We start from the raw sequence: 23325 nt of genomic DNA, 5'->3' as shown, positions 1-23325 counted from the left end.
ACTTAAAACTTTTTACTTCGCATGTTGTATTGATTCCACCTGTTGAAAACCACTTGTTTCAAAATCCTTGATAGAAAAGTAGAGAAAGAATTCTGGCAAAATGAGGGAAATCATAAAGTATAATGATAAGCACAAATCTCACATTTAGATAATCTCCCAAACACTTGGCATTCTCCTTATGGTTTGGACTAGAAGCTAGGGCTTTCATCACCTACTGAGCATCACCCCTGGTTCAAAACCCTTGAAAAAAGTGAAATAGAACAGCCACTAAGAAAAATAGAAAATGCAGATCTTACATTTTGATTTCCCTTGGAGCCTAGGCTGGGGGAGATTGTAATAGAAATCATCTCTCTTAAGGCTTCTTCTTCCATTTTCATTCCTTCACGCTCATGCTAATATTCAAATTCAATCAAAATTGCTTTCTATGGATGAATTAACAAGAAAAGGCTAACTAGATATTTAGGCTTCTAATTATCACATGACTGTCTACTAAGGAAATGAAAATGTCTTACCTCCACATTAGTGAAAGTGGTAAGACCTCCTTCTTGCTCTCCACAGATAGCAACAAAACCCTGCAAATGACCACTAAATGCTCAAGAAACTACAACCACCAATTAAAGATACATCAAATATTTAACCCGTGACATCCACAAAAGTTAGGACAATGATTTAATGGTGTAGTTAAACCCTGTCCTCCGTAGAAGTGTGACAGCTCTTCTGCTCTCCAACTTGCAGACGAACACGACACCTGTTCTCGCTTCAAAATTTGGTCCTATCTATTTACCTTGCCCCTTTTTTTTCGTTAATTTTCAACACAGAAAAAAAATTAAACCACTGTGAAAAATATACCACCCAATAAGAATAAAGCAAATAATTCGCAAAAATTGGAAATAAGCCAATGACATAGTCCATACTATATGATATGTTATATTTTCCTATCATATCAATCGATAGCTAATGTAGTTAATCAAGCCGAAAATAATAGTCTCTACCTTTTCAAAGGCAGGGACTAATAATCTTATTTAAGGCCTCTCATATCTAAATAATCAATTTCTTAGAGTATAAGGTCTAGACATTCATATGGGTGGTGATTATCTTTCATGTTTTTTAAGACTTAGATGATTATTTTTTATTAGGGTTCTCTTTTTTGTTGTAATGTGGAGCCTAATAAGACTCAAAGGTTTATTCGATGTAATTTTCCTCTAGATTATTTCTATGAGGGTTTGGGGGAACACCCGCAAGATGGGGTCAAGGGGCAGTGCCCCAAGTGCTTCAGTTCTTCTTGGAAGAATTGGGAGACTCTTGGATAATTTTTTGTTTATAGATAGTCAAGGTACCATTCGTCTAGGGGTATTGCCCTAGGTGCTTCAGTTATTCTTAGAAGAATTGGGATACCCTTAGAAGGATAATTTTTTGTTTATAGATAGTCAAAGTGCCATTCATTTTGCAAAGAATTCAACTCTACATTCAAATAAAAAACACATATAGTTGCAGTATCATTTCATTGGGTCAGTTTTGGATGATGGATAGTTAAAGTTAGAGAAGATACATATAAATGATAATCCAATAGATATGTTTACAAAGGTTGTGATAAGGGAGAAGTTGAATTCCTCTTCTATTTTGATTCATCTTCTGGACTGAACAACACAAAAGAACAACAGAGTCTAGGGTGGTTTGATATTCCAATGGGAGCTACAGGTTTAATAGTACTATGATTAGTCTCCAAGTGGGAGATTATTGTGATGTGGAGCCTTATTAGACTTAGAGGTTTATTTGGCATAATTTTCATCTAGATTATTTCTATAGGGGTTTGGAGGTAGTGCCCCCAAGATAGGTTCAAGGGTCAGTGCCCCTATAAGGTACATGCCAGATTATTTATGTCTCATATTAATGGAAGAGGATTGGTATTGGGAAGTCAAAGGGTTGAGTGACGAGTTGGACATTGATTTCATACACTAAGACATAAAACCTATTTATGTCGACTATCCAACCACTCATTTGAAAGATACTCCAAGAAAGAATTCTATTGAATCTACATATATATACTATGCCTCTTATACTTGTACTCAAGATAAGAATTATCCTTAATCTATATAGTTATCTTATGCCTCTTGTAACTTAAATGCAAAGTCACGTAAAAAAGGTATAACTATAAAGCGACTTTAGGTGGAGGTGGATTGGTATTTATGGAAGTATACTTTCCATTTTCCCCTATCTTCTTCATCTTTGGTTGCTAAGGGACTAAATTCCTTTGATGGATGGCCTTTGGGATAGGAAAGTGTAAAACATGTGGAAGTATAGAGAATGCACATGAAGTGTCTAGAAAATACCACATTAAATTATATCCTTGCAATAAATGTCATATTTTTTGTAGTTTTGAGTTTATCAAAATAGCTAACATAGATAGAAGCATATTGAGCCTATCTTGCTTACCCAAAGATTTATCCTAGAAAGAAGTGAATTCTTTTATTTATTGATTTATGATTACATAGAATACACATTAGCATATTTTTAAGATTTGGAGATTAGAAATTGTTGACTTAAGGTTGTGTGAAATGTACACATTAGAATCTTTTTGATAAGAGCTTAATAAGATTTCAGCATTAGATCACAAGTTTTAAAGTTTTAATGTGTAAAATTGTACTTTTAAAAATATTGCTAAGTTTTTTATTCCATATTGTTTGTAGTATTTTTTAAAAATAGAAGTGATGAGCTACTATAATTTTAATTAATCAACTAGCTCAAGGCTCTGGAAGGAAAGATACATGAAGAAAACCCCCATCCTCACTAGAATGTATGCCGATGAAAATAAAATGAACAAAGTTGAAAAGCCTACACTAGGCCAATAATTTCCCAACTACAATTTAATTGGAAATCTAGGATACCCAAATATTGAAGATCACATTACCTTGTGCACTATATGAAAGTGCATGATCCCACATTGACACATAGCCAAGGCCCTATAGGAATAAAAATAACCCAGATAGGGAGTGTTAATGATCAAAAACATAATAGATATTGCTGTGAGAGAGACCCCAAAGAGGCACAGGCTTCTTGAAAGGAAATGGGATACTCGATGAGATAGAAATTAGCAACTGTAAAGGAAAAAAAATGAAGGTAAAATTGGCCGAAAGGTGCCTCAAGATAGACAAAACCACATAAGGAGCATCCCCAAGAAATTGGCATAAAACCCCAAATATGATATGAATGAAGGGGAAAATCTATAAATGGGCAATCTATTCAGTCTAAACTAGGTCACCCTCATAGCTTTGATTGCACATCTTGGAATACCTTGTTTGAGGCATGACACCATTTATAGTATTAGCCCTAAATATTGATCAAGCGCATGGTTCAAAATCTCAATCCTCCCTTAACAAATCAAGCTAGTATAGATATCTTAAATAAATCTATCTAAAGAAATGTTGATAGATATCCACTACAAAATAATTATAATTTAATTTACTACATCTAAAATTATTTATATTTCATTTTTTTATATTTATTTAATTTTTTACTAACATGATCTTTTCATTTTAATTTCTTAAAAAGTGGATGAATTATATCTCTAAATATGCTAATTATAAATGTATACTTTGTGTTATTTATTAAAATATTTTAAAAAGTATATTCTATTTATATTAAGATTTTTTCTTTTCACATGTACATGGTTGTCAAATTTAACCTAGAAGAATAAAAGTTAAGATTAACATGCTATCACCATCCCATTCCGCCATTCTACCATTGTAGAATGCCCATCGGCATTAACAAAGGGTCTGAAACATGCAATGTCTACACAAAAAATATGTTCAACACTATCCCCGATGGATTCCACCGAAATGTTCATTATTCAAAACCCATATCCCAGATTTGAAAATCTCCCTCAATCACTAATAGAGGCACTAGTATTGTAGTGGTATTCACAATCACTCTTTATCACATTCAATTGTTGATATACCACAAATGTCCAATCTTACAATTCAGACATAGAAGGAACTCATACTATTATGTCATTAGTAGTTCATTTTAGAGAAGATCATTCACGGGGACACCCCATTAGAGTGGAATTTCATGGAATCGGAAGGAGATGGAGTGTGCCATGTTGGTGTGAAATTTATTATAGAAATAAGTGAGATGACTATGGGCAATTCAATTGAGGGTTTAAAGAAGTTGAATGATCAAGTTTTTGTGCTTGAAGGAATATCAAAGGAAATGAATGATTCTCCTTCTATGAGTGTGAAATCAATAAAGAAGACACACTTCATGGATATAGACTTCACCAAACATGAAGATACATAGATGTAGAGGAAACTAGAATTAATTTTATGCTTGGTCTGGCTACTAGGTTACACAATAATGATAAGCGGTCACTTCCATTGATAATATTGTTAGCAAAGTTAGGGGTATAACCACTAATTTTAACAAGAGGAATGTTGATTTAGATAGAAAAAATAAGAAGATATTTTTGGGTGTATTGCCTTATTTTTTATTATATTAATAGGTATATAGGGATATATATTGGTTTGTTTTTGTTTATATTGTTTATTGTTTTATGTTGTAATTGCTTATTTTTGGTCCATGTAAAACCAATTTTTAGCTTGATTATAAAAAGTTTTCTTTAATTTTCTTATTTTTTCCACATCAATATAATTTAGCAAACCCTAAAGTTACATCTAAATTTGTTGAGAAATAATTTACATTCTAGAAATTACACTTCTATGCTTGGATTTTTAATGTGACTATAATTTTTTGAGACACTATTTATTATTAAGTATAGAAAATATGTTATAGATTTTATACTATAGAAACTATAGTAATAATTTAATCATCTTATCATATTTGTATTTTTTAACTTGATCTAGCCATGACCACAGGTTAGCAATTGTCTCTTAAGAAGTGATATTTTTCTTCACATAAACTTTTTATAATACATTAATGCATAATGTCAACTAAATAGTATCATCATGACAAGTTAGGATGGTTAAATTATAGTAATCAACTACTTTCATTATACAATATCTTTTGAACAATATATTAAATATAATTTAAATGTTTATTTGAAAAAGATATAAAAGAAATTAAAGTGTGTTGGAAATGCATGAAGTGCCACTTAATATGTGCATTCTATTTGATTGTATCATAAAACATTTTACAATCATCTATAAGATTGAATGGAAAAATTAACATGATAACTAAGAAAATAATCATTCATAACCAAAATAAAAATGTCAATATTATCATGTGATAACCTTGCATAAAATTTATCAACAACAATTAGCAAGTGGCCAAATTGGGTTTATGAATGATAGTGGGTACAAGACTCTTTACTAATTTTGAAATATCTTCATTAAAATTAATGGTGAGCGACCCCTCGAATATCTCTTATATTTGACAAAATAGTATATTAACCGACTTATGCGTCATCAAAGTCTTATCTAATTCCACTCTTAATGAAGACCACTAAAATCACGAAACTCCCTTTTAGTGGTACGTGTTGAAAAATTTGGAATTACGTGTGGACTATTCTCAACTTTTAGACTTTGTGTGAGTAGGAAAAGTATCTGATTTTATATTGGTAAGATTAGTATATACAACTTATGATGAGCTTCCTGATGGTATCATACATAAAAGAAAATATAAACAAACTTTTTGAAAAATCCTAACAAGATGATTATACTAGAGTTACTATGAATGATAACTAAATAATCTCATTTAAGGCCTCTCGTATCTAAATAATCAATTTCTAAGAGTGTAATGGTCTAGACATTCATATGGGAGGTGATTATCTTTCACATTTTTAAGGCTTAAGATGATTATTTTTTAGTAGGGTTCTCTTTTTTTTAGTGAATTTTTAATATTTTCATAGGTTTTACAATTTAAATATAATTTTCTATGGCTATGGTTTGTTGTCTATTTAAAAAAAAAATTCAAAGATTTGTTGTAATGTGGAGTTTAATAAGACTCAAAGGTTTATTCGGCATAATTTTTCTCTAGATTATTTGTATGGGGGTTTGGGGGAACACCCCCAAGACGGGATCAAGGGGCAGTGCCCCTACAAGGTCCTGGGGCAGTGCCCCAAGTGCTTCAATTCTTCTTGGAAGAATGGGACACCCTTAGAAGGATATTTTTTTGTTTACAGATAGTCATGGCGTAATTCATCTAGGGGCACTGCCTGAGGTGCTTTAGTTCTTCTTGGAAGAATTGGGGCACTCTTAGAAGGATAATTTTTTGTTTATAGATAGTCAAGGTGCCATTCATTTTGCAAAGAATTCAGCTCTACATTCAAATACAAAACAAATACATTTGCAGTATTATTTCATTTGGTTAGTTTTGGATGATGGACAGTTATGCTAGAGAAGATACATATAAATGATAATCCAATAGATATGTTTACAAAGGTTGTGACAAGGGAGAAGTTGAATTCCTCTTCTATTTTGATTGGTCTTCTAGACTGAACAACACAAAAGAACAACAGAGTCTAGGGTGGTTTGATATTCCAATGGGAGCTACAGGTTTAACAGTACTATGATTAGTCTCCAAGTGGGAGATTGTTGTGATGTGGAGCCTAATCAGACTCAGAGGTTTATTTGGCGTAATTTTCGTCTAGATTATTTCTATAGGGGTTTGGAGGCAGCACTCCCAAGATAGGGTCAAGGGTCAACACCCCTGTAGGGTACTGGGGTAGTGCCCCACATACACTCCCTCTTTCAGTATAGGGTGGGGTCAAGGGGCAACACCCCTGCGGGGTTTTTCGTGGGTAGCACCCCCAAAGCCAAAAATGACCTTATATTATAAAAGGCATTGGCTATTATTTTTCTATTATTCTAGCCCTAATTTTGTAAGCTATAAAAAGCTTATATAAAAAGGCTTAGGGTTAGGGATTTTCATAATGTGTGATGCAAAAATTGGTTCTTGTAGTGGTATTGAGCTGTACAAGATTATGGATTATAATCAGGTTGTAATCACTGGATAATAATAATATTGGACTTGTTGTTGGTGGATGTAGCCCAAGGATTGGGTGAACCACATTAAATCTTGGTGTCTTGTGTTCTCTTTTATGGGATCTGCTATTTTCTGGTATTGGCTATATTTGAATGTAATTGTTATTTTTGTCTAATATTAATCCTAGCAAGGTTTTCATACTTGCTGATACATACAAATTAAGAATCAAAATGTGACTTTCAATTAATTTATCTAATTTATGATATCTGAAATATATATTTTTCTTATATTTTCTTAAATTAGTTTAGTTAAATATTCTTATATTTTTCTAGTGTGTGTATAATTTTAAATTATTTTATTTTTTTATCCATCAAATAAAGTGTCATAGAATGATTCTTTATTCTTGTCATTACTTCATTTTGATATAGTTTTTTAATTTTCCAAGAAATAAAAAACAAATTTACTATAAGTGTATAAATATAAAAAAATATGAAAATATACATTATATAGGAAAAATAATCTATGAAGATCTTGAACATTGAGACTCCAACTAGCTAGTTGTCTACTTAAAAGAATAGCATAGTCATCTCTCACTTTGCAATGATTAGAAGAAAAAGAAAATAATCATGCCAAATATAATCCAAAGACAACTCAAGATAAGTTCCCACATCTTTAATTTTTTGCATAGAAGAGGATATAGAAGTTAATAATAGAGCTTATAAGGACATCTTATCATATAATTCCCCATGCGTTATGTTTTAATAAATAATCCTAAAAAATAAAAAAGTAAAAATGGGTTCAAGGTGGGAGATAGTCATGTGTACATAGTATTTTGATGATAGGTGGAAGATTCACACCTCAACTTCAGATTTTTCATTAGATCATCTATGGAGATTTTTAAAGAGATAAATTAAATAAAATTTTCTAATAGCTTTGGCAACTTCAAAAAAAATATTGTGCCCAAATATAGGTTAATCAACAAATAAACAAATAAAGAGGGGTAGATTTACTTTTTCTGTATCATAGAATCCAATTTATTAGTATCGTGTGTCTCAACATTTTTATTTATTTATTTTTGACTCTATTCATGAGGGTTTATCATTTTCATTTGCACATATTTCTTAAATAGGAAATTAGAGTTAGGAGTAAAAAGATCATTTATTTTATAGAATGCATTTAATCATAGCATTACAAATCAAGGAAATCTAGATAAGCTATAGAGTGATATATGAAATGAACATTCTAACATTTATTCGAGGAAGGGGGAATTAATCTCTTTTTAACCAACATAAATTCTCCAATATTTCAAATTGTTGAGATAAACTAAATAACACATGAGGAGATATGTTTCAAATTTCTATCCACCTTGGAAAAGAATTAATAATGGGATCTTAATATATAGTTTTAATATAAGACATAAATACATTACACAGATTTTTATCTATGAAGAACTTTGACATAGCATTTTTAGTTAATAAAATAACCAATACATATATCAATTTTCACATGATTACGTTAAAAAATTTATATTATATAGAATAATCTTACTCAAAGAAAAAAAAATGAAAAAAAATGAAAACCTCCTCTTTTTCAAACCCCTATTCTTAAAATTCAATCTTTTTGTATATAGATTTTCATAATAAGTTTAAGAGGAATAACACACTTGCCAATTCTAATTTTGGAGTATGATAAAAAAATGTTTTGAAGGGACCCATAAACATTTAATAAACTATATGTAGAAATATATTAGTTTACACCATCCAAGAAATACAGAGTATTAAATAACACAACCAAAATGAGCTACCCAAAATAAAGAACAATTAAAGGTAGCTAAAATCCAACAAAAAGACCAAAGAAAAGACAACAAGAATTGGAAGGAAAAATAACAAAACATGTAAGATTAATCTTGATTCTTAAGAACCTAAGACTCTTGTGCCTCCAAGTTGGTCATAAAACAAAACATGTAAGATTAATCTAGCTTCTTAAGAACCTAAGACTCTTGTGCCTCCAAGTTGGTAATATCATAAGTAATTTTCATCGTGTTCTTAAGCTCCATAAGGGAATTGTTTTCTTTTGAGGTTAGCTCTTTTCCTCCCATTGGGTGTAGATATTTCTAGACCTTTATCTTGATCTATCTCTATAATATACTTCTTTTGGTTTTCTTTGTCAAGGGTATTGACCATCTTATTCACGTTTTCTAGTGTATTCTTTATAATCTTATGGATCTAGTTTATGGCCATTTGAAGAATCTCCTTAAGATTAGAAATTTTCTCCTCCACTTGAGACTAGTCCCAATTTGCATTTTTAGGAAATCCATAGTATTATTAAGGTATTGTACCATTGACTATTTCTCTACTATAGTACATAGATTCTACTAAACATCATCAACATTTCAATCTTCGTCCTCCATCATAAAATCCAAAGTTTAGATTTTCTTTCTCAATGACTTTTATTTAATCTTGATCTCTTTCATTTCATGATATAGCCATTTGAAAAGAAAAAAAGGGACAATTGGGTGATCCAAACTACTATTTATAATTTCATCTTATTAAATCCCTCCATTTTTCAAAAGATTTTATATAATTAGCATGACAAAATTTCTCCTCAGAAGTCATAATTTTTTAATAATCTTTACCTTCATCCCTTCCAAACTTGAAGGTAGGAATTTTCCATTATTGAGCACTGGTAGATGAATAAAATTTGTTTAACTTCCAAAAACTAATTATTTTATTATTTTATAAAACCTAACCTAAAAGCTAACCTCATAATGTAAAAAATCCAACATCCTACTCCTTATTACATTAATCAAATTAAGAGTGGAAGTTATGAGGTTTTTAACCCAACCCTCAAGAGAATTTTATGAAGTTCCTTCACCACTCATACTTTCTCACTAAAGAAACACTGAACTAACCACATTAGTGAATCCCTTGACCACAAAAACTAAATTTGTCTTCATAATATGACTGTCACCACCTCCCCTACACAATGAGACACATTTCAACTAAAACTCATCTCCTCTAATTGTGTCTAATGCCCCCACTAGTATTTTAGATGCAATGTCTTTCATCTTAAAGTCCACATATCCTATGATTGTGTCTAACGTCTCCTCAAGTGAACCATTGTAAAAATAATCATCACCAATATGTCTACACATGAGTTGTCTTTCCTCTAAAAATTTGCATCTCCACTTATTATTTCTAAAATGTCCTCAACTTCTTGACAAATCATCCTAAAATACTTCCCTCCTCACTCCCTTTAAGGAAAATCATATTTCCAAACCCCCTCTTCTCTTTAGGGATAAATCTATTAATCCCAAACATTATATGGAAACAAATAGTTACTTTTCATACAATAATCATCTATGAGTGAGAAGATAGCTTGAAATTATAGGTTCCCTCATACCTTCATTGTCTGCAACATCCTATAAGACCTTTTGTACATTATATGTATCAAATTCTATAGTGAAATTGTTGGAGATGATCAAATATCAACCCCACAACTTCCAAAAATCACTTGCATGCAAACATCTGTCACACAAAGAGAGAAGCAAAAGGCTATGGAGGCTAGAATTGCTAGATCCACATATGAGACATTCTTGATGAGAAAAAGGTAAAATTTCTATTATCAAAAGTCAATGAATAAATTACAAAGAGATCAATCCTTATAAGAGGAGATCAAAACCCTAATATGGTAAAACCTAGGTTGCATGATAATAATTAATAAAAGAATTAATTATTATATGACTACAGTTTAGCTTAAATAAACTATAGATAATAAGTGACTTAAAAATTAAGTAAATATGATTTAATTAATAAGAAAACACTTTATTACTCTAACACCCCCCACCCCCTCTTAAGATAAACTTAGAGAGTAGCTAAAAACCTAGAAACTATTGCTGAAAGGAAAATTGGGTCTGAAAATCAAGGACTAATAAGGTAACCAAGCACAACCAAATCTTTGAAAAGAGGAGAAATAGAGAAAACCACCTGGAAAAAACCCATACTCTGAAAAGAGATAGAACGAATGTTCTAGAAGATAGGAAGAAAAGGATGATCATGAAGAACACCACTGAAGCATGAAGCTACAAACACTACCAAACTGTTGATCTAAAGAACCTCCACTATATAAAACATGACCAGGTAGAGAAGACTAAGTCTGAAGGGCTGATCAATTGAAGATGGAAGGTATCTACATGGCCTTCAAAAATAGGTATAAAAGAATGTCTGTATGGTAAATGATCTACCTCATTGAAATGCATAGGTATCCATCTACTATAATCACCTAGTACATAGGATCAAATACATAGTTCACTCCATCAAATTAAGAAAGAAATGGAAGGTCAACATAACCCCCAAATAATGTTAAGAGGTAAGAAATGAACATTGAAACTAAATTTAGTATATCCTATAGAAAGAAGACCTAGGAACGTCAAGAGTGCAAAAGAAGTACAAACACCTATAATGGCATGTATCATCAATACATCGTGAGGCTAATGTAATTGAAGGAACACTCACTTGACAAAGGAAGATGATGAATATGGCCAAGATGATACCCCCCAAGGAACTTTATAATGTAGTGTGAGTACAAAAAAATACAAAAATGTACAAGATCCTAAAATGCAATAGAGTGGCACTTTAACTCAATTAGTTTGCAAAAATACTACAAAAGGATGTCAAAAAAGATCAAAAGAGACATAAGGCTCATAGAGAGATAGTACAACCCATGAAAAATCATCTAAAATAACAAAATTGATCTTTGGATCTAAAACAACCAAGATATCCACGAGAATACAAAAAAGAAATTTTTTGAATTGGATGTACTTGGAAAGAATCTAGAAAATACAATGTCTAAATATATGTCTCTCAGAGTGGAAAATTGAACTCCTAAATTTGACTTCATAATCCAAAGAAAAAACAACATCAAAAGCCCAAATAAACTGCACCATCATGATGAGCTAGGAACTAGCTTTCAAATGATATCTTGTTTGTAAAACATAGAGTTCAGACGAGCAAGTTATGTCCCAAAAACCACATGTAGGTAAAAAAAGAACTAGAAGTGAAATTTTTTATTTTTAAAACCTTGGGATTGATGCCAAATACCTCAAAAAGCATGCACCAGTACTAGTAATGTTTTTAGGAAGCGTGATAGTTTTGAACCAAAACCATCTCAATTTACATGTCCAAAAAGCTTGATTTTCATGCCACAAATTAGTAAATTATTACCATAGGAAATGTGTTAAAAATATATAAAATCATCACCTTTTGAAATGTGCCCAATTTGGAAGCAATATTATTTTGCCTCAAATTCGAACTATGTCCAAATTGGGTAAATTTTATATGAAAATAGGGGTTTATGGATGCTACGAGCTCAACTATGATGTATGTTTTGGCTTAAAGTAGCCCCGAAAGAAAATGAAACCCTTTGAAAGAAAAAGAAAAAAAGAAAAAAGACATATCTAAAAGCCAAGCAAAACTTCTCATAAACAAAATATGGACATGAAGATCTAGATCACTTATACCATGTTGAAGTTTATGAAAGATCAACCACACAACTCCCAAGAATCACCTACTTGCAAAAATTTGTCAAAGAAAGAGAGGTAAAAAACTATGGGTGTTGGAATTCCCAAATCCATAGATGAGACATTGTTGATAAGAAAAAAGGGAAATCTCTATTATAAAAAATGAATGAATAAATTACAAAGAGATAAATCCTTATAAAGGAAATAAGAACCCTAATAGGGTAAAACCTAAGCTGTATGATAATAATTAATAAAACAATTAATTATATGCCTAAAGTTTAGCTTAAGTAAACTAGAGATAATAAGTGACTTAATAATTAAATCAATATGATTTAATTAGTAAGAAAGTAATTTATTACTCTAACAAAAAAATAATGTAGGTTTTTCAAATACGATCATGTGTATAAAAAATGGCCTAAAAAAATAAACAATATTTGAAATAAATGACCATATTAAAATACTTGGAAAATAAATTATTATAATTAAAGTAATATTGAAACTCACAATTGTTAGTTTACTTTTTTATTTCCTAGTACGTTATTTATTTTTTCCTAAATTGCTAGGTTTTTCCTACACTTTTAATAATCTTGCTTAGGTTAATAAATCATGTCTTATTAGGTGAATGATTGTGAGGTGTCACCTTCCTACATGCGAGCATGCATTAGCTATCTTGGGAAGATACTTTTCTATCTTTAGTCTGATAGATGGTTCCTCCTCATTGGTCAGTGTTGACACCTTCTCCCTCTTCCTAGCCTATATAAGCATGCTACCTAGCTTGTATTTGTATCTCTTTTTATTGCATCCTCTTAATACTATTTTTATTCTAGCATTTGCATTACTTTCTTGGAGACTAACTTTGTGTTGCTATTCTGATTTTGTATCATTTGCATTCATAGTTTAGATATTTATTGTTTGCACTAGTTTTTTGGGTTATTAATCTTTTTAGATTCTAACATTGTATCAGAGCTTTTCTACATGACAGAGTAGATTTTAGTTTCCTTATTTGAGAGATTCAAGGGAGGGCTAATAAATCTTATTGTAAGTTTTTGAAAAACCTAGTATGCTCTTCTCTTGCATCTGTGGATGATCTTGAGAATCAGAAAAGTTTGACAAAAAAAAATTTTAATCTCTGAGTGATTGCAACATTTTAGGTTATATTGGCAACATGTCTAGTTGTTCCAATGTGTCCAATAGGCTTAAGAAAGTCATATTTGGCTTTCATTTCATCAAGATCAAAGATTGTCATACAAGTTGCAAAATTAGGGTTTCAATCTCAAATCTGACAGCCAACTTGCATATTTGGTGTTTTCAATCAATATTGAAAATTCTAGCATGCCATTTATTGACTTAGGTAGCTGATTCAATATTTTCATGATGTCTTTTGGTTGTTGGTGTTGTTTTTTAGTTGTTGAGGCCATTTTTTGTTGTTAAAGGCATCTGATTTACATTACGGCTACATCTTCTATACATCAACAAGAAAAAAACTTTTTGAGTTTTTTTGCAACCCCAAAAAACCATCTAGGTATCTTTTAGTTTTTTTATATAATCTTTATATTTTACAGAATCAAGCACAAAAGGCTACAACCATACCCCTCTCCATTGGCAGTCGCAGTTTTGAATGTAGTTTTCAAATGCCTCATTCTTGCTCATATGGACTCCAATTTTAATGATTCTTGTTATGATCTTGGCTATTTTTGTGTGCTCTATCCACTAGTGTAGTCATTTTTTATTTTCATGGATAATTTTTTCAGAAATTATAGATTCTTGGTGGTGACTTTGCATAGTTCTTGTTTTAGAAACTCCGAAGGATCATAACTTACTCATATGACCTCATATTGAGGTGATTCCTTTTTTGAAAGTGCATAATTTTTTCAGAAGATCACAGTGGTACTATTTTTTTCCTTGAGTATTGTGCCCAAGTTTCACTTTCAACTTATGCTCTTTGTGAGGGTTTTTGTAATGCATTGAAATCAAGGCCACTTAGTATTTCTTGCTATTGGTAGTTTTAAATGCACTAAAATAAAGTGCCAAATTATATTTCTTTGGGGAGTTTTTTTAATTGAGTAAAAGTGGGGGACATTGTCGTAGCTGGGTTCTCTTCTTTTTAGTATTTCTTCTCTACATTTCTTCATCATGGATCAAACAAATATGCCCATCCTAACTCCATACAATTACTTTGAGTGGAAATCACACATGAAAATTCGTTTAAGAAAAGATGGATTAAATAGGATAACTATGGGACTTGAAACTAAACCTAATAAAGATGAAGATAAGCCTAAGTGGTTTAACAAATGTGATGAGGCATATGGAACATTGTGTTTTTCTATTTCTCCTTACTTGCTATTTCACATTGAGTCTTTGGATACACCAAATTAAATATGGACAAAGCTAGAAACACTATTTGGCACACAAGATTCAACGAGGGGTCATATGTTGGAAAATGAACTAATTAGTTTAAGTCTAGGCAATTTCAACACAATCCAGGATTTCTTCACCAAATTCAAATCACTAAGGCTACAGTTAAAACAATGTGGAATTGAAAAGAAAGATGAACAACTGATTCATACTATTCTCTCTAAGCTAAGTTTAGAATATTTTGTGTTTGTCTCTACCTTCTATGCTACTAAGGGTGCACTTTGTACTCAATTCACCATGCCATCTTTAGATGATTTTGTTGTCAATCTCACTTGAGAATAGGACAAGCTAATCCAGATGGGCACTCTTGAGTCCTCTAAGTCACATGCCTTGGCTGCCAACCAAGGCACAAAAGAAATAAAAAGGACAAAGTAGTAACAACAATAGTAAGGATGAGAAACAAAATAATAGTGAGGAAAAGAAGGATTAGATACTGGTTTCTTCAAAAGAAACTATTGATACCCCATCTTGCATGAGCGATAAGCCTAAGAAAGAAAAGGTCATTGTAAAAGACCTAGTCATGATGAACATAAGTGTTTGAAGAAACAAATTGATCACTTGACATACATTTTTGAGAAGAATAATATTAGTGTTCCTGAGTCTATCAAAAAAGGTTCTAATGAAGGGTCTAACAAGACAAAACAAAACAAGGGGAAAGGAAAGGGCAAGGCTGTTGTTGTTGTTGTTTCCTCACCATCCACTTGGGTTCTTGATTCAGGTGATTCACACCACATGGCTTCATCTAAGGAAGAACTTGCATCCTTGGAGCCATGTACTATGCCTTTTATTTTGATGGGTGATGACACTCCTATTGAGGTGTGTGGGAGAGGGTTTGTTGATGTGGGGGATGGTACATTCCATGATGTTCTTTGTATACCCTCATTATCAACTAATCTCCTATCAGTATACCAGATCACAAGCATAGGTTCAGGAAAGAAGGTTAAGTTCATTCCTGATTTAGTGGAGATACGTGAGTTACACAGTGATTCCATAGTTGTAGTTGGGAGAGCAGATCATTAGTCATGACTCTATCTATTTTCTCACTTTGTTCCTAATCCTCCTTCATCTATTTTGTTCACTCACTGTAATGATGTGAATAAATTATGGCATGAGCAGTTTGGTCATCTTAACTTCTGCTATTTTCATCAGCTCAACTAGTAGAGCATAGTCACATGGTTTCCTTTAGTTCAATTCTCAGGCAGTGTTTGCTAAGGTTGCATTCTTGGTAAGCATCCTAAGGAAAAGTTTGATAAAAGTAAGGCATGGAGAGCTTCATAGATACTAGAGTTAGTTTACAGTGATTTGGTTGGTCCATTTCAACATCCTTCTTTCAGGAGGGCTTGATATTTCCTCACATTCATTGATGACCTTTCTTGATATACTTGGGTGTACTTTCTCAAATAGAAGTTAGAGGCATTTGATCATTTTTAGGACTTCGAAATTTTTGTAGAAAACCAATCTGGGAAAGCCATCAAAGTTTTGTGCACAGAAAATGGTGGTGAGTATGTAAACCATTGGTTTGAAAGATTTTGCACTTCAGAGGGGATTGATTTACAGCATTTAGTTCCATTCAATCCTTACGAAAATGGTGTTTTAGAATGGAAGAATAGATCTTTGAAGGAAATGGAAAATTGTATGATTCACTCTAGATCTCTTGCACCATAGTATTGGGCATAGGCCATTAATTATGCTTGTTATATCCAGAACCAAGTTCCTCACCAAGCCTTGAAGGGAGTTACTCCTTTTGAAGCTTGGACTAGTCAAAAACCATTAGTTAAGCACTTTTGAGTTTTTGGCTCTCTTGCATGTGCCCACATTCTTGCAGAGAAACATAAGGCCTTGGATCCACAAAGTAGACTTGAAGGGTTATTGGTTTCTCTACCCTACTGCACATGAGTTATTCATTGAGAGGAGTGTTCAGTTTTAGGAGGGATCTTCAAACTCACTTTCTATTACTTGTCCATCTCCTTCTACTTTGACATTGGAGTCACTTGGAATACATGACAGATCTTCTGATGAGTCAGATTCACTTGAAAAATCTTCTACCTCTACTTCCAATGCAGAGAGTGATTCAGAGAACTCACCTTCTTCCTCTCCTAGTTATCATTCAGAGGTTAATGATTCCCCTCTAGATGCTTCATCTTCTGATCAACTTTGGGCTAGAAAAACCTTGTAGTCCATAAGTGATTGGGTTGGGGATCCATCAGACACTAGGTGAACTCATTCACAATTCTAGAATGCTCCACATGTCTACATTTCTACTGCCTTAGATCCACAGTCCTTTCATGATGCTTCTAGTATTCCTAAGTGGGATATAGCTATGTAGGAAGAGTATAGTTCCTTGATGAGGAACCACACTTGGGATCTTATCCCTCTTCCTAAGGGAAGAAAACTTGTTCGATGTAAGTGGATCTTTCAGACAAAATTTGTAGTAGATGGGTCAGTTAACAAACACAAGGCTCTCTTGGTCACCAAAGGATTCTCCCAAGTTCTTGGGATTGACTACTTTGAGAATTTTGTACCAATTTTCAAAATGAATTCAATTCAACTTGTTCTTGTCATTGTTGCAGCTAATCGTTAGGAAGTACATCAAATGGATGTGAAGAGTTCTTTTCTTCATGGTGACCTTCATGAGGAGATCTACATGGAGTAGCCACAGGGCTTCCTTTAGGATTCTTCACCTATGTGTCATCTTTGAAAGTCTCTCTATGGCCTCAAACAGGCTCCTTAGGCCTGGTATGCCACGATGGACTCCTTCCTTCTATTAGTTGGGTTCACTCATTTCTATTCTATTCATAATGTCTATATTTTGCAATAGGGTGATTCACTTCTATTTTTTTTTTTTATGTTGATGACTTGGTGATCATAGGAAGTTCTTCACCCACCATTAAGGCTGTCATAGTGGCCCTTTAGGACAATTTTTTGATGACTGACTTGGGCTTGTTGCATTACTTTCTCTGGATTGAGATCTTTAGTCTTCTTCTAGGATCACCATCACACAGTCCAAGTATGCTCTAGATTTACTCTTGAGGTTTCATATGGCTGACTATAAGCCTACTCCAATTCCCTTCCTTTCTAGAGTCAAGCTTGAGGCTCAATGTTCTTCTCCACTTGTTGATGGCACTTTGTACTGCCAACTTGTTGGGAGTCTCATTTACCTGACTCATATGAGAATATAGTCTAGAATATTTTTTCTTGTATGACTACCAGATTTAAACTTATGTCTACATTGCTTCCAAAGATACAATGCTTGGAAAAATTCAAATTCAAATATTTTAAGTTTGGAAGCAACTTATGATTTACCAGTACCTTAAGCCCTTTCTCACTCATATGACCCAATCGCTGATGCCATAATTCATCACTTTCTTTACATACCACTATTGCATGATTTGCATCTGTACTTCCTTCCAGCCTATAAAGGTTTTCAACTTTTGTAGCCTTCATCACTACTAAAATTCCCCTAGACAATTTAGGAACTCCACCTTGACAAGATAATTTATAACCACCAAAATGAAAAACACCAAAGGAAATTAAATTATTTTTTAGTTCTGGTACATATCTTACCCTTGTTAGTGTCTTTACAATACCATCAAACATCTTGATTCTAATATTCCCAATCCCAACAATCTTACAAGAAGCATTTTTTCCCATAAAAACAACACCTCCATCAATAGGTTGGTAAGAAGAAAACCAACTCCTATGTAGACACTTGTGTCAGAAGCACTAGAATCTAAAATCCATTTATTTTAATTTTGTAAGATATTATAAACAAATGACACTTCACCAACCATACCTAAATTTTCCTCAGCTAGACTTGCTTCCTTTTTGGATTCATCAGTCTCCTCTTTTCTTTTCTAACAATCTTTCTTGAGATGCCCTGCTTTATTGCAATACCAACATTTTCCCTTACTCCTTTTGCCTCTTCACTTGGATCTGGATTTATCTCTCAAACCTTTCCCTTTTTCTGTGGAATGACCTCTAGCCACCATTTCTTCTGGTGTAGAGGTTTCTATATTTAACTTCCTTCACACCTCTTCAAAAATCAAAGCTCCCACAATAGAATCAAATTCAAAGTAGTCAATTGTACTAAAATAATAGAAGGAACTAAGTGATTGTAGGATTTAGGAAAAGAACAGAATAGAGTATTGCTTTGTCTTCATCTTTGATTTTTACATCCATACTACCCAATTGACAAATTAGAGTATTGAAAACATTTAAATGATCAACAATTTTTATACCTTCCTTCATTCGTAGATTATATATTTGCCTCTTCAAGTAGATTCAATTTTTCAAGGATTTTTTCATATAAATACTCTCCATTCTACCCCATAAACCTATAGTTTTTCTCTTCTTCAAAAATATTAAAAATAACCTCATTTTCAAAACACAACTGGATTATTCTTAGGGCTTTCATATCCAAATCTTCACAATCATCATCTATCATAGCTATCAATTTCTTTGACTTTCTAGCTAATGCCTTCTACAATCCCTACTGCACTAACAAATCACATCTCTTGAGCTTCCATAGCTCAAATTTTTTTTTACCATTAAATGTGTCAACCTCAAATCTTTCATTTGATGCCTCTATCATTTAATGCTGCAAAAAAACTCAACACCAAATTCTAACATAGCTACTATAAAAAAAAATTGCTTTTATACCACTTGTTATGGATGTTGAACAAGAAATATTAAGAGAAATTAGATACAAAGAAATATTAAGAGAAATAAATATCAATAACAAGAGAAATGATAATACATAGATATACATGGTAAAACCTTGACAATATGTAAGGGAAACATCCATGGGGCAAGTATTGATATTCTTATTGGTCAGAAGAAATTCATTACATCTCCAACTTCACAGAACCATTGCTGTAATATTTCTATTCAGACATTTATTATGCCTTCACAAAGATGTAAGATATATGACCTCTTGAAGATAAGAGAAAATATTCTCAACATAGAATAAAACTCTATTATTCCTCAAAAAGTTAAAGTTTCCTTTTGAAGAAAAAAATTGTTCTTTTTCTAAAATAGAGAAAATATTGTTTTCAAAATCTTGTTTTTTCTTCTTTTCTTCAATTTCCCAACATATCAAGGAGATTGGCATCAAAGTGTTGTGTGTGGCAAGCCACAAAGACTTGGTTCCAAAAATTATTGTTTTCAATGGAAAGATGGGATTCTTGACAAAGCTTCTATGGTGGTTTCCATGGGTGTTTGTTCATGTTGGAGTAGAGATCAGTTTATATAGTAGTAGATCACCTTTTCTAAAGCAGATGTACAATCCTACGAATTTCCACAACTTGGGGGTTTATTTGCACATGATTGATGGGTTTCAAGGGAACCACAAGTTGCTCTTTAAGCCTTTAGGAAGATATCTCGCTCTAGTGGAACATTATGATCTATTGATTGAGAGCTCCCGGATCCCTCAAAAGTGGAGGCTGAGGAGAAATAAAGAAGTGGTGAGATATATAGATGGTACATTAGTATATTCTCCAACAACTCTAACCCTAGTCCCTCTTCCATAGATTCCCCTCTAATCACTTCTATTCAATTTCATTGTCTCTTCCTTTCTTTTTCCATCACAGAGAATGCCATTATTTGTGTCCAGGTTTATTTTAGATAGTTATTATTAATTAATTAAGTCAGCTAAAATAAGGCCCTAATTACGAAGCCTTACAATACAATTCAAATTTTATAAATAATACTTTGTCACGACATAAATAAGGCACCAGTTTATGAATGTCTTTATTATGCTAATAGGCATCTTCTAAAATAATGGTCAGATTGTTTGAATAATCTGGCAGTCTTACGTTGGCCAATATTGAAGCAGTGTCCAAACAATTGTCAATGTCATGTTGGTACAAGAAGTGCCTTCAACGTCACCATTTTTAGAGTGATACAAATGCACTTTGAATAGGACTGATAGATGGGAGCATGGATTATAGGCAATGGCTCGGGTAAAACTCTAATGATATGTGATGTGGCTGCTTGAGTGCAATCATGGATCAAGCATTTGTTTGGCTTAGCCATAACTTTAGTAAACACTTGAGATCATGGTTTTCATTATGTCGTGTGAAGCCTATTCTCTCAAAATGTGAAAAAAAAACAGTGGCCCAATAAGGATTTTGATTTTATGTACTTCCCGATTCATTTTTGTGGTCAGTAGTACCATCTGGACTACATATGTGTTCATATGGGAAGGGAACTAAATGCGCTTTATAAATGGGCGAATATGGCTATTAAGAAATAGACATTGAAGCTTAGTATTGAGGATTGGATTGGATGTAAATACTAGTATGCATGTGATAGAGTTGGTAAAGATTTGATAAATGTTTTGATTTCTTAGAATTGGAATTATGGGACATTCTATTAAAATATCTATTTTTATTTGAATTACCTAGGACTAATCAAGTAGAATGACACAAAGCACTCAAGTAAAATTATCCACCTTAAATACATCTTTATCTTCTAAAAGTGATAGTAAAAAAAAAATGAATGGAAGACCAAAAATGATTTTATATATATTTATTTAAATATATAGATAATTATACTTCAAAAACTTAATATTATTTTTGTATTTTTAAAACTTAAGTAATAAAAAACTTAAATCACTAATTTATATGAGAATTTTAATAATGAAAATCAAAATGCACTAATTTTTGAAAGATAATATTTTTATGATACATTTATAAGAAAAATAAACAAGTATATTTTCTTGAATGACATAGAAAATATAATTGAAATAATAAATAAGAAATGGAAAAAAATAAAACAAAGAAACTATGATACATGAAATTCCATAAATATGCAATATAAGTGTAAAAGGTTTGAAATGTAAAAAATATTCTCTATTGTTTCAAAGTAAATGAGATTTTTTAGACATAAGAAAATGTACCATGTTTGTTCATAGATTTTTAGGAGGATAGTTGTTAGAGATGGGATTTTTGGGATGCATCCATCCATATCGAATGATATGGTTGGATAGTCATTGTTGGTGGAAAGTACACACGATTCAAAGGCCTAAGTTTATTTACATGAACACTTTTCTCTTAATCAAGTGATACCCACTTAAATAGGATGTGTGATAGATGGAACATGTTTGTCCTCTTCTTTGAGCCCACCTCCCTATACACTACTCATGATATTTACTTTTGCAACAATCAATTCATGCGAATTTCTCCAATATCTGAAATACACTAAGACATATCATACACTCAGTTGTTACTTCAATGTGCTTGAATAATTTCAATATTCTTTGCAAAATGGAAGACTTAATGAATAGCATATATATGGAACTATTCAATCATATTGTAAGATAAGCGAGCTTTAATCCATACAAATAAATGTCATCTTCCATTGAAAGTGGAATTTGAAACTTATTTTTCTTCTTACCCACATAAGTGCTATTTATGTATTTTATATGGATAAGTGAGTTGACTAGAGCATTTGGTTTGGTGGGTAAGATTGAAATATAAAGTGCATTCACAAATCCAAAATGAAATATTAGGTGGGTGAATCAAAATATTAAGTGGGTGCACAATTCTCAATTAAAGTTTTTGAGTTCATTTTGATCTATTATTTGCACTTAGCAAGCTTTGTGTCTAAATTTTTAGTAGATTAGGATTTAACTGGGAGGAATTGATCTTGTTCACTAGGAGTGTCATGTATGAGGGCTCTTAAGGGGGTTGAAGAATCATTACTATTTGACCCTAGAATTTCTCTTTGTTGTATACATGTTTCTTCGCCAACCAATGATTAAATAATCATAAAAATAATAATAAACAATTATCACAAGTTGATTTTATAGTAGCCACCATTTTGATTGGCCTTAGTGCTTATTCATCACTACATGTACATGGATAGACACTCTAAGTATCAAATGAAGTACATTATGGAGCATCATTCACACTTTGGGCCTTTCTTTTCTCAAAAACATGAAATGCATTTTAAAGATTACTATGATAAAATAGGAGAAGATTGAGTTTGGATAAACCATTGTGAGATTTATGCAGTCTCCATGGTCATCCAAACTAACATTCATGTGCAATACTTGAAGAACCAAGTATCCCATATCTGCAATGTTGATAGCTTAGATACTCGTACACTCCATATTGCATATCATTATAGAAACCACTATAATAGTTTGTACTTCTTTAAGAAAAATTTCAATGTTCATGTAGCACTCATTCTTTTGTTGGAAGATGATCAAAGCACAATCCACTCTAAACACGAGCCCATAAAGTTCAATAAAAATGAAACATGGTGCAAAGATATTGGCAAATGCAAAGAATATACATTCTTTAAAAGACAAGATGAACCATGAGGAAGGAAAAGCCTAAGAGGGTGTATTCCATGGGTATCAAGGATGATAAAATAGTAAAGATATTGTTAGTTTAAATAATTAATTATTATTACACTTTACTTAAGTTTACTTAGGTTAATGCATTATT

This window comes from Cupressus sempervirens, chromosome 9 (genome assembly GCF_028749045.1).
Source record: "Cupressus sempervirens isolate cs-2001-9-10 chromosome 9, ASM2874904v1, whole genome shotgun sequence".
Classification (NCBI taxonomy): Eukaryota; Viridiplantae; Streptophyta; class Pinopsida; order Cupressales; family Cupressaceae; genus Cupressus; species Cupressus sempervirens.
This window is presented reverse-complemented; position numbering follows the sequence as displayed.